Here is a 13,285-nt window from a genome sequence, read left to right as displayed (position 1 = left end):
AGAAATCAAATCTGCATGTAGAATGCACTTCCTTGACTCTTGTGCAGAAAGGAGTGCAGTATTCTGCTGCATCCATTTTCAATAAGCTACCACAAGAACTCAAAAATCTTAGCAGTAGCCCAAACTGTTTTAAGTCTAAACTGAAGAGTTTCCTCATGGCTCAGTCCTTCTATTCTGTCGAGGAGCTCCTGGAAGAGCTAAAAAATTAAGCAAATTCCAGTGTTACATTGTTGATTTTCTTCATTTAAACTTACGACTTGTCACCTGAATATGTTTTTCTATATTTAATTTTATCTGTTTCTAATATCGTGTTATAATTTCATGTATTGACTCGTTCCATGACCATGGAGACTTCTCCTTAATTTGGTCCCACGGAACAATAAATAAATAAATAAATAATAAAACTAGTTTTAGGGGATAGGTGCACAGCCGATATTTACAGAATTATAAATTGGGATTAGACCTTATACACTCCTGGAAATTGAAATAAGAACACCGTGAATTCATTGTCCCAGGAAGGGGAAACTTTATTGACACATTCCTGGGGTCAGATACATCACATGATCACACTGACAGAACCACAGGCACATAGACACAGGCAACAGAGCATGCACAATGTCGGCACTAGTACAGTGTATATCCACCTTTCGCAGCAATGCAGGCTGCTATTCTCCCATGGAGACGATCGTAGAGATGCTGGATGTAGTCCTGTGGAACGGCTTGCCATGCCATTTCCACCTGGCGCCTCAGTTGGACCAGCGTTCGTGCTGGACGTGCAGACCGCGTGAGACGACGCTTCATCCAGTCCCAAACATGCTCAATGGGGGACAGATCCGGAGATCTTGCTGGCCAGGGTAGTTGACTTACACCTTCTAGAGCACGTTGGGTGGCACGGGATACATGCGGACGTGCATTGTCCTGTTGGAACAGCAAGTTCCCTTGCCGGTCTAGGAATGGTAGAACGATGGGTTCGATGACGGTTTGGATGTACCGTGCACTATTCAGTGTCCCCTCGACGATCACCAGTGGTGTACGGCCAGTGTAGGAGATCACTCCCCACACCATGATGCCGGGTGTTGGCCCTGTGTGCCTCGGTCGTATGCAGTCCTGATTGTGGCGCTCACCTGCACGGCGCCAAACACGCATACGACCATCATTGGCACCAAGGCAGAAGCGACTCTCATCGCTGAAGACGACACGTCTCCATTCGTCCCTCCATTCACGCCTGTCGCGACACCACTGTAGGCGGGCTGCACGATGTTGGGGCGTGAGCGGAAGACGGCCTAACGGTGTGCGGGACCGTAGCCCAGCTTCATGGAGACGGTTGCGAATGGTCCTCGCCGATACCCCAGGAGCAACAGTGTCCCTAATTTGCTGGGAAGTGGCGGTGCGGTCCCCTACGGCACTGCGTAGGATCCTACGGTCTTGGCGTGCATCCGTGCGTCGCTGCGGTCCGGTCCCAGGTCGACGGGCACGTGCACCTTCCGCCGACCACTGGCGACAACATCGATGTACTGTGGAGACCTCACGCCCCACGTGTTGAGCAATTCGGCGGTACGTCCACCCGGCCTCCCGCATGCCCACTATACGCCCTCGCTCAAAGTCCGTCAGCTGCACATACGGTTCACGTCCACGCTGTCGCTGCATGCTACCAGTGTTAAAGACTGCGATGGAGCTCCGTATGCTACGGCAAACTGGCTGACACTGACGGCGGCGGTGCACAAATGCTGCGCAGCTAGCGCCATTCGACGGCCAACACCGCGGTTCCTGGTGTGTCCGCTGTGCCGTGCGTGTGATCATTGCTTGTACAGCCCTCTCGCAGTGTCCGGAGCAAGTATGGTGGGTCTGACACACCGGTGTCAATGTGGTCTTTTTTCCATTTCCAGGAGTGTAGGTGAAGGATGAAACAATTATTTAACAGGGAATTGTAAACCAATCCTCTTCACAGTGTACGACATAAACATAGAATACCATTCATTTATAAAACATATTTATAAAAACACCGTACCTCTATGAAATTACATGTAGACTATACGTTATTTTTGTTAAATTTTCACCTGTACATCAAAGTACCATCAGCATATGAGTAAAACAGCTGTCGGTCGATCACCATTAGACACCATTTGTGAGAATACGTAGTAGGACTGTCTATGAAGGAAGATGACTTCAGTTGCACTTATCAACAGACTACGCTGTGTAATTGCAGTGATACCTTATTTCCACATCATCATTCAGTCGGCATGAACAGTAAAATACTTATTTAATATTCCATATTCGTGTTGAATTTGGGATGTACTCGTGGATTTATTAATTTTATATATATGCATTGTTGACGGCTCCAAACGACAGTTGCAGTACGCGCATTCACGTGCTTTGCAGTTGATGAAAGCATGTATCCAGCAGATTACGTCTTCATTGTTGGCGGCTCCAAACGACAGTTGCGGTACGCGCGTTCACGTGCTTTGTAGTTGATTGAAGCGTGTACCCAGCAAATTATGTCTCTCGCTTACTTGTGTAAAATTCGCCGCTCACCACCACAGTCTGCTATGACAACTCGCAAAAAATCGAATAAAAATTCTCTAAATAACTCTCTACGATCACGTATAATGCTCGCATTGCACACAATATTCAGAGCAGAGCGCTCAGAACACTGCGGAATGCTCATTGTCTGTCGGAGGACGTGTAACTTAGGGGCGCAGAACAAGCCTAAACTCGACAGCCACCCTTCGTGACTCCAATTATATCTACGTATACAAGATATGTCCCTCTACAATGCACCTGACACACATTAAAATCCGTGATTCTTTATCTGCTCCTCCGTGCGCCTTACAGTCCAATATCTGATTTCGGAATTTATTTCTGATCTTGATGTAATCAACCTGGAATCTTCCCATTTCTTCACGTCCTTTTTACCGTCTTGTGATTGTTGAACATTGTATTCACTATTAATAGCTGCAATTTATTGCAGAACTCAGGCTTCCTGCTCTCTCAATCATACGAACAACCCGATATTTTCCTGAAACTCCTCAATAACTCTGTTTCATTCTCCTTCCACTAATACTGCTTTCCAGTCACCAATTATTATCTGTCTTTCATCTCCTTTTACGTACTGTATTGCACATACATTCCCTCTCCCTTAATCTTCTTCTTATAATGTTGGAATGTACTTCATTATCTCTGAAGATCTCATTCCAATGAACCTACTGTCCGATAATACGCATCGGTTTCTTCGCCCACTGTACTCCACAGTGGCGAGTCCCCAGCTTTCCCGAATTGTGTCATAATGGTCCACGGCTGAAGATGCCTGTGTATCCCTCCAGGTTCTCCAACAACCTCCTATCGCATAAGGTCGTGCTCCACAAAACTCTCCTGTTTCTGACGCCTATTTTCTGTATTACTTCGTCGACACCTGTAAACTTTTTTATTTTTTTACATTCTAAATTTTTTAGAAATTTTTTGCACGAAATTCTGAATGTCCTTTGTGTTCCTTATGAATTCTGTGCTTGCGGAAAATATCTGAAGTTTAATTTTGCCCATAGTACTTTTTTAGATGATTAGTTCTTCCTGCAGCTGTGGTTACATCTTCGACAACATCTTATGATATCCCCTTATTATTATTATTAAAATGCAATATTATATATGTAATTTATTAGTTGTTGAACTTAAGTTGAAACTATGCGAGAAAATAAAGCAAATATTGGCATGACTCAACTTTTCTGTTACTTCTGATTGATTATCCCATTTGTTGCTAATATTTCAGTTGTCCCTACTTACTGTCAATATCTGTAGTTTTTACTCCACAGTTGTAGATGTTTCTGTAGGCTGTCTCTTATTTTGCATGTTTGAATTTTTCTTTGTTTTGCTAGTCTGGTTCTACATCTCGGACAAAAAAAATGGGATCAATAGGAAAAGGGGAAGGGGTGCTTCTTGGCCCTTAAATTCGAAACAAAACGAGCAATTTATTTTACAACCAAAAATATATTGTACAGAAGCAACCAATTAATTTTCACTGCTTTCAGCTCAGTAACTAATATTAATGCATAAGCAATTTATAATACGTACAATCCATTTAACTACCCCATACAGAACATTCTTTTATAAAGTCCCATTAGTGCTCATGCAGAACTACAGTCATGAGCTTGGTGCTTTCCTCAGGCGGAACATTTACAAATTTTAGTTTATTAACTGAGTGTCAACGTTGAAAAAAACTACATTTCATGCCCCGAGACTAATGTGTCCCTAAGAGCACGACACAAATGAAATATTAATTCGTAATCTAGTAAACAACAGTATTTTCTTGTTAGAAACAAACTGTTAGACCTCGTTATAGATCATTTATGTGATTTGATTGATATCCAAGAAAATGTTTCAAATTGTCCAAGCACCATGGGACTTAACATCTGAGGTTATCAGTCGGCTAGAATTAGAACTACTTAAACCTAACTAACCTAAGGACATCACACACATCCATGCCCGAGGCAGGATTCGAAGCTGCGATCGTAGCAGCAGCGCGGTTCCGGACTGAGGCCCCTAGAACCGCTCGGTCACAGCGGCCGGCGATTGATATCCACTTGAACTCTTTTGATATTTCCTTTCGGTGGCTGTGTGGCACAATTCAGTGTACTGAATATTTTATTTTCATTCAAAAAGCAAATTTCGGAAAAGAATGACAAGACGACGCCCGCGCGGCTAGCCGTTCGGTCTGACGCGCTGCTTCCCGAGCGGGAAGGCGTGCCGGTCGCCGACACGAATCTGCCAGGTGGATTTGTGTCGAGGTCCGGTGTGCCGCTTAGTCTGTGGATGGTTTTTAAGGTGGTTTTCCATCTGCCTCGGCGAATGCGGGCATGTTCCCCTTATTCCGCCTCAGTTACATTATATCGGCGATTGCTGCACAAACACTGTCTACCATGCAGACAATGGAGTTACACTCGTCTGAAATGAACTTTCCCGGGGGGGGGGGGGGGGGGGACACGTCACTTGGGTCCGAACCGCACGCCCGCATCTCGTGGTCGTGCGGTAGCGTTCTCGCTTCCCACGCCTGGGTTCCCGGGTTCGATTCCCGGCCGGGTCAGGGATTTTCTCTGCCTCGTGATGGCTGGGTGTTGTGTGCTGTCCTTAGGTCAGTTCGGTTTAAGTAGTTCTAAGTTCTAGGGGACTGATGACCATAGATGTTAAGTCCCATAGTGCTCAGAGCCATTTGAACCAACCGAACCGCACAATAACCCTGGGTTCGGTGTGGAGCGGCGGTGGGGTGAGTGGACTGCTGTACTTGTTACGGGTTTGTGTACCACTGAGGGCTACGATGGAGACGAAGCCTCTCCGTCATTTCTACAGGGTTATTACAAATGATTGAAGCGATTTCACAGCTCTACAATAACTTTATTATTTGAGGTATTTTCACAATGCTTTGCACACACATACAAAAACTCAAAAAGTTTTTTTAGGCATCCAAAAATGTTCGATATGTGCCCCTTTAGTGATTCGGCAGACATCAAGCCAATAATCAAGTTCCTCCCACACTCGGCGCAGCATGTCCCCATCAATGAGTTCGAAAGCATCTTTGATGCGAGCTCGCAGTTCTGGCAGGTTTCTTGGTAGAGGAGGTTTAAACACTGAATCTCTCACATAACCCCACAGAAAGAAATCGCATGGGGTTAAGTCGGGAGAGCGTGGAGGCTATGACATGAATTGCTGTTCATGATCTCCACCACGACCGATCCATCGGTTTTCCAATCTCCTGTTTAAGAAATGCCGAACATCATGATGGAAGTGCGGTGGAGCATCATCCTGTTGAAAGATGAAGTCGGCGCTGTCGGTCTCCAGTTGTGGCATGAGCCAATTTTCCAGCATGTCCAGATACATGTGTCCTGTAAAGTTTCTTTCGCAGAAGAAAAAGGGGCCGTAAACTTTAAACCGTCAGATTGCACAAAACACGTTAACTTTTGGTGAATTGCGAATTTGCTGCACGAATGCGTGAGGATTCTCTACCGCCCAGATTTGCACATTGTGTCTGTTCACTTCATCATTAAGAAAAAATGTTGCTTCATCACTGAAAACAAGTTTCGCACTGAACGCATCCTCTTCCATGAGCTGTTGCAACCGCGCCGAAAATTCAAAGCGTTTGACTTTGTCATTGGGTGTCAGGGCTTGTAGCAATTGTAAACGGTAAGGCTTCTGCTTTAGCCTTTTCCATAAGATTTTTCAGACCGTCGGCTGTGGTGCGTTTAGCTCCCTGCTTGCTTTATTCGTCGACTTCCGCGGGCTACACGTGAAACTTGCCCACACGCGTTCAACCGTTTCTTCGCTCACTGCAGGCCGACCCGTTGATTTCCCCTTACAGACGCATTCAGAAGCTTTAAACTGCGCATAGCATCGCCGAATGGAGTTAGCAGTTGGTGGATCTTTGTTGAACTTCGTCCTGAAGTGTCGTTGCACTGTTATGACTGACTGATGTGGGTGCATTTCAAGCACGACATACGCTTTCTCGGTTCCTGTCGCCATTTTGTCTCACTGCGCTCTCGAGCGCTCTGGCGGCAGAAACCTGAAGTGCGGCTTCAGCCGAACAAAACTTTATGAGTTTTTCTACGTATCTGTAGTGTGTCGTGAACATATGTCAATGAATGGAGCTACAGTGAATTTATGAAATCGCTTCAATCATTTGTAATAGCCCTGTATCTCCACAGTTCAATACATACATACATACATGACAACACGACTGACTGAGAGGACGAATATCGTAAAGAATATTTCAGTTTTTGTGAAAGCATGAGTGAGATCAACAGAGTTTTGAAAGACTGCTGTAATCTATACACTGCAGAGGAGGTCCAGACAAGTAAAATAGAGGTATCACAATTGGCAGTTTCTGCTTCTGGTGCTATTTCAAATAAATGTTCAAACAATAAATCAATAAATCTTGCCGACGACTTTACAGCACAGGTACCCCCTGGAGCACGGAAAAATACTGCACGATAGCTGGTTCTGGCCTTTCGACACACAGTTCATTTATACAACCGTAAATTGTAAAGTAAATTAGTTAATGGAACTGGCAGTATTTTTGCACTCATTTCACGCTAGTAGTACCATAGCAAACAAATGTACTCCCGGAAAAGAACTGTAGACGAAGACACTGAACTTGATGCGATTCCTACCTTCGCTCCAAAATGAAAGGCTGAAGAGGTCCGGGATAATCGCTAAAAAGGAACGTGTCGTCTCGCACGGACCTGTCCCTACATAGCCTGGTGTCACTGGACCGTCATCTGATCAACGTGAACTGTGAAACTATCCAGGAATTGAATTAGGTAAACAGACTAAAGAAAGTGAAGAAAACCTGCAGTTAGCAGTACTTCGGCTAAGCCAATTAGTACGAGTAGATAATACAATCAACAGCTTTCATTATATGAGTTGAAAGTCCTTGCATTTCAAGGTAAATACCCAGTACGCTCGAAAATTGTAATTGAAAACGAAGTAAAAATAATAATTGAGAACAAAATAATTGAAGTGATGTAACGTTTTAAATATTTGGGCTGTGGCACTAGTGCTAATAAGGATGCTGATATATATACGAAAATCTACACAAAATTCAAACAAAATGTGGAATAATAAACAGAACACATCACTAAAAATCTCGAAAAGATAAATTTTATAAAACTGTGTGACACCATTATTGCTGTGTGTAAGAGAGGGATAAATAAAAATAAAGATGATAGTAAAATACAAGAAGCAGACCTGATGTTACATCTACATCTACATCTACATTTATTCTCTGCAAGCCACCCAACAGTGTGTGGCGGAGGGCACTTTATGTGCCACTGTCATTACCTCCCTTTCCTGTTCCAGTCGCGTATGGTTCGCGGGAAGAACGACTGCCGGAAAGCCTCCGTGCGCGCTCGAATCTCTCTAATTTTACATTCGTGACCTCCTCGGGAGGAATAAGTAGGGGGAATCAATATATTCGATACCTCATCCAGAAATGCATCCTCTCGAAACCTGGACAGCAAGCTACAACGCGATGCAGAGCGCCTCTCTTGCAGAGTCCGCCACTTGAGTTTGCTAAACATCTTCGTAACGCTATCACGCTTACAAAATAACCCTGTGACGAAAAGCCCCATTCTTCTTTGGATCTTCTTTATCTCCTCTGTCAACCCGACCTGGTACGGATCCCAAACTGATGAGCAATACTCAAGTATAGGTCGAACGAGTGTTTTGTAAGCCACCTCTTTTGTTGATGGACTACATTTTCTAAGGACTCTCCCAATGAATCTCAACCTGGCACCCGCCTCACTAAGAATTAATTTTATATGATCATTCCACTTCAAATCGTTCCGTACGCATACTCCCAGATATTTTACAGAAGTAACTGCTACCAGTGTTTGTTACGCTATCATATAATCATACAATAAAGGTTCCTTCTTTCTATGTATTCGCAATACATTACATTTGTCTATGTTAAGGCTCAGTTGCCACTCCCTGCACCAAGTGCCTATCCGCTGCATATCTTCCTGCATTTCGCTGCAATTTTCTAATGTTGCAACTTCTTTGTGTACTAAAGCATCATCCGCGAAAAGCTGCATGGAACTTACGACACTACCTGCTAGGTCATTTATAAATATTGTGAAAAGCAATGGTCCCATAACACTCCCCTGTGGCATGGCAGAGGTTACTTTAACGTCTGTAGACGTCTCTCCATTGAGAACAACATGCTGTGTTCTGTTTGCTAAAAACTCTTCAATCCAGCCACACAGCTGGTCTGATATTCAATAGGCTCTTATTTTGTTTATCAGGCGACAGTGCGGAACTGAGGAAAGTAAAGGGCTGCACAAGCATAGGTTTAACAAAGGATGAACATGTTTGAAATGAGTTGAATCTACTTGTTGTTAGTGAGAAAATGACTGAATAAAGAGAGAGGTGGAAGCAACGTGCGAACAGAATGAAAGATAAAAAACTGCCATAGAAAATCCTGACCTACAACACGGAAGAGAAGAGCGACGTAGCTCGACCAACGAAGCGATGGATGTAAACCTTGTGAGCACTAAACAGGCTTATGCCTAATTCGTGTAAAGCAACAATGACAACGAAAAATATTTGGATTTGTACACCTTTACATGAGTTGCCAATATTTGCACCACTTTGAAATCTTATCAAGATCGGACTAAATATTTGCGGAACCCTTTTCAGACCGTGTTTGATTATAGATAAGTTCATCATGTGCGAAAAGTCGAAGTTACTATTAGTATGGTATGCAAGGTCGTTAATACAGAACATGAAAAGCAAGGGTTGCAAAGAAAAGCATTCCTAGGACACGTACGTGGTTACTTAGACATCTGTCGACGATTCCCCATCCGAGAGAACATCCTGTTGAAACGTGGGCGCGAGGAGCGGCGACCCGCTGCTGTAGTGCACACGACAGCCGACCGCGACCTACGCCGCTGGCTTCGACCGCACCTGCCGCCTGCCGCCGGGATTTCATTCGGCAGCTGTCGCTGACGCGTGAAGCCGCCCCGCTGACCCACATATCGGCGACGCCTCTGACCCCCGGCCCGTGCTGCTAACAAAACCAGCGGGACGGCCGCAATGCGACTACCGGCCGACGAGCCCTCGTGCACAAGGGATGTGGCGCGGGTCGGGGAAAATTCGACAACCGCATTCACCGTTCACCTACGTCTACACGCTAATGTAATAACAACAAAATTAAAATCTCCATAAGAGGCAATCTGATTCAGGACTGGCAGGGCCAAAATGAGGTCACATCCTCCAGCAACCCGTGAATCAGCAATGACACCGTGTTTTCCTGTTGCCAAACGGTCCTCTTCGGACTGTATAACTGCCCACGTCGTGTTGTGCCGACTCCACTGTAGCTTGAATTGATTTTTAAGTTTGTTTTATATGCCCGACTTCTAATTTCACCACACAAGTCTCCAGGGTTGAGCAGTAACCTAAGGACATCACACACATCCATGCCCGAGTCAGAATTCGAACCTGCGACCGTAGCAGCAGCGCGGTTCCAGACTGAAGCGCCTATAACTGCACGGCCACAGCGGCCGGCTCTACGTCTACAACTAAATATACCTGATTACTCTGCTATTCACAATAAAGTGCCTGGCAGAGGGTTCAATGAAACACCTTCAAGCTGTCTCTTTACAATTCCACTCTCGAAAGCGCACGGGAAAAACGAGCACTCAAATTTTTCTGTGCGATCCCTGATTTCTTTTATTTTATCGTGATGATCGTTTCTCCCTATGTAGTTGTCTGCCAACTAAATGTTTTCGCCATCGGTGGAGAAAAACGAGTATTGAAACTCCATGACAAGATCCCGTCGCAACGAAAAACGCCTTTGTTGCAATGACTAGCACTCCAATTCACGTATCATGTCTGGGGCACTATCTCCCCTATATCGCGATAATACAAAACGAGCTGCCCTTCTGTGAACTTTTTCGATGTCATCCGTCAGTCCCACTTGATGATCCCACACCGCAAAGCAGTACTCCAAAATAGGGCAGTCAAATGTGCTGTAAGAAGTCCATTTAGTAGGCCTGTTGCACCTTTTAACTGTTTTGCCAGTGAATCGCAGTCTTTGATTTTCTCTACCCACAACACTATCTATGTGATCGTTCCATTTTAGGTTATTTGTAATTGTAATCCCTAATTATTTAGTTGAATTTACAGCCTTCGGGTTTGTGTGACTCATCGCGTTATCGAAAATTAGCGCTTTTCTTTTAGTACTCATGTGAATAACTTCACACTTTTATTTCTTCAGGGTCAATTGCCACTTTTTGCGACATACGGATATCTTATCTAAATCATTTTGCAATTCGTTTTGGTCATCTGATGACTTTACAAGACGGTAAATGACAGCATCATCTGCAAACAATCTAAGACGGCTACTCAGGTTGTCTCCTACGTCGTTAATGTAGATTAGCAACAATAGAGGGCCTATAACACTTCCTTGGGGAACGCCTGATGTCACGTCTGTTTTACTCGATGACTTCCCGTCTATTACTACGAACTGTGACCCTCCTGATAGGAAATCACGAATCCAGTCGCACAACTAAGGCGATATTCCACAGGCACGCAGTTTGGTTAGAAGACGATTGTGAGGAACGTTGTCGAAAGCCTTCTGGAATTCTAAAAATATGGAATCAATTTGACATCCCCTGTCGATGGCACTCATTGCTTCATGAGTATAAAGAGGTAGTTGTATTTCACAAGAACGATATTTTGTGATTCCGTGCTGACTATGTGACAATAAATCGTTTTGTTCGAGGTAATTCATAATGTTTGAACGCAGAGTATGTTCCAAAACCCTTCTGCAAATCGACGTTAGTGATATGGGCTTGTAATTCAGCGGATTACTCATATTTCCCTTTTTGGGTATTGGTGTGACTTGCACAGTTTTCCAGTCTTTAGGTGCGGATCTTTCTGTGAGCCAGCGGTTGAATGTAATTACTAAATATGGAGCTATTGTATCAGCATACTGTGAAAGAAACCTGACATATACAATCTGGACCGGAGGCCTTGCCTTTAATAAGTGATTTAAGCTGCTTTGCTACACCGAGGATATCTACTTATGACGGCTTAACCTCTGCTGAGAACACATTCAGTGAGATACCTGAATGTCTGTGGAGGAATAATAGACCATTCTTTCTCAAGGGCCAAAATAAAGAAGTAGAGAAGATATTCTGCTGTACGCTTTAGCTATGGCTGTTTACACTTCACAGTCACATCACCAACAGTCGCCCTGCCAACTTTAGGAAGGATGAAATATCCTTGATGAATCCGTTAGTATACTCAGGTGGCATTCAGTGACTTGTCCACGTTCGAAGCCAGTGAACTCTCACGACCGACCCATAGTGCTGTTACCGGCTCTCTACTGACAATAATCCTCCTCTCTTTTTACACTGGCGGGTCCGCCTTCTGTGTCGTCTAGTGATGAATTTCACATTACATAGGGGTGCTCGGATACTTTTGATCAGATAATGTAGGCTGATTACGGGTTACCTCAAGCCTACTTGAGCATGCAAACTTTATTATTTGTAGTAGACCGGTGAAAGAAGCTCCCTGACAGTTGCAAAGGGTTTTGCGCAGCTGCTCTGTTCGTTTACCTCAAGCAATCACATAACGCGATTTTTTTCATGTTTTCATGGAAAATATGTCTGTATGGCAACACCTCAGTTTTGTCGCAGATCGATACACGACTATTATTTCGGCTGCAGCCGTTTTGGTTTAGCAGTTGAGTGCTGGCAACAGCGCTGTTAGGGATCTTTTTCGGTCGACTCCATCGTAACTGGAATAGCACCATCCTCTGTACACAGGGAAGAGGCTACTGGTAAGACGAGACTTCAGAGTCGAGCAGAACACCCGTTTCATTGTCATTCCCTTCCTCCTCAAAGGCTGGGCCCAGGAAGAGTTTCCTACGGTCCTTTAAGGAGCTTACCGTGTCTCCCGATAAGCCGAGGCTGGAAGTGTGGAAGGAAACAACACCTCGACTCCACTGAGCAGCAATCCCTGGACACAATGGAACCTGATTGGTATGGAAGCCGCTAAACAGAATACTACTCGGGTAAGATAGTCCGAGGACAATGTGAAGAAATGTGGCTTGAATGTTGGTAACACATGCCGTGAATGCGGACAAGCGGAAACCACGAGTCACGTGCTTCAATGTCTTCTATGCTCAGCGTCCTGTGCAGGAAATGATATCAGTCGTGCAACCTCGAATGCCTTGGAGGTTGCGAAATTCTGGTCACATCTCATATAAACATACAGTATTTTTGTTGTCTAATTATTCCATTTCCTTCTTTGATTGTCAACCTACGTATTTGTCGTTTTCTGACTTGAGAATAAGTACCATTCTCCTCTTCCCACATGCGAGTAGCAGTGTTTTGTATCAGTTAATATACGAGGGCTATTGGGAAAATAATGTCCGATAGCTCGTGGAATGGAAACCAGTGTAAAAATGGAACATGTTTTATTTGCAACAGTTGTACGAACTTTCCAATACCATCGTCATAGAAGGCAGCCACCTGTGCTTCCCGCCAATTCTCTGCTATGGTCTGTAGCTCGTTGTCTGTGCCAAAAGGTTGTCTTCACAGCCAGCGGTCCTGTGAGTAGAGATGAACCTAAGGGGTCTGTATTGTGGGCGGTCAAGCAATTTCCATTGGAAACGCTGCAGGAGCATCTTCATTGCCCCTGCAGAGTGCAGCCGAGAATTGTTATGTGATGTGAACTGCATAGTTTCAGGCGAAATCATTCACCAGGCCCTCATACTTGGCGGGAGAAACTACGTTCTAGC

The sequence above is a fragment of the Schistocerca cancellata genome, chromosome 1, assembly GCF_023864275.1.
Source record: "Schistocerca cancellata isolate TAMUIC-IGC-003103 chromosome 1, iqSchCanc2.1, whole genome shotgun sequence".
NCBI classification, from domain to species: domain Eukaryota; kingdom Metazoa; phylum Arthropoda; class Insecta; order Orthoptera; family Acrididae; genus Schistocerca; species Schistocerca cancellata.
The sequence above is the reverse complement of the archived record's forward strand: the minus strand, read 5'-3'. Positions refer to the sequence as shown.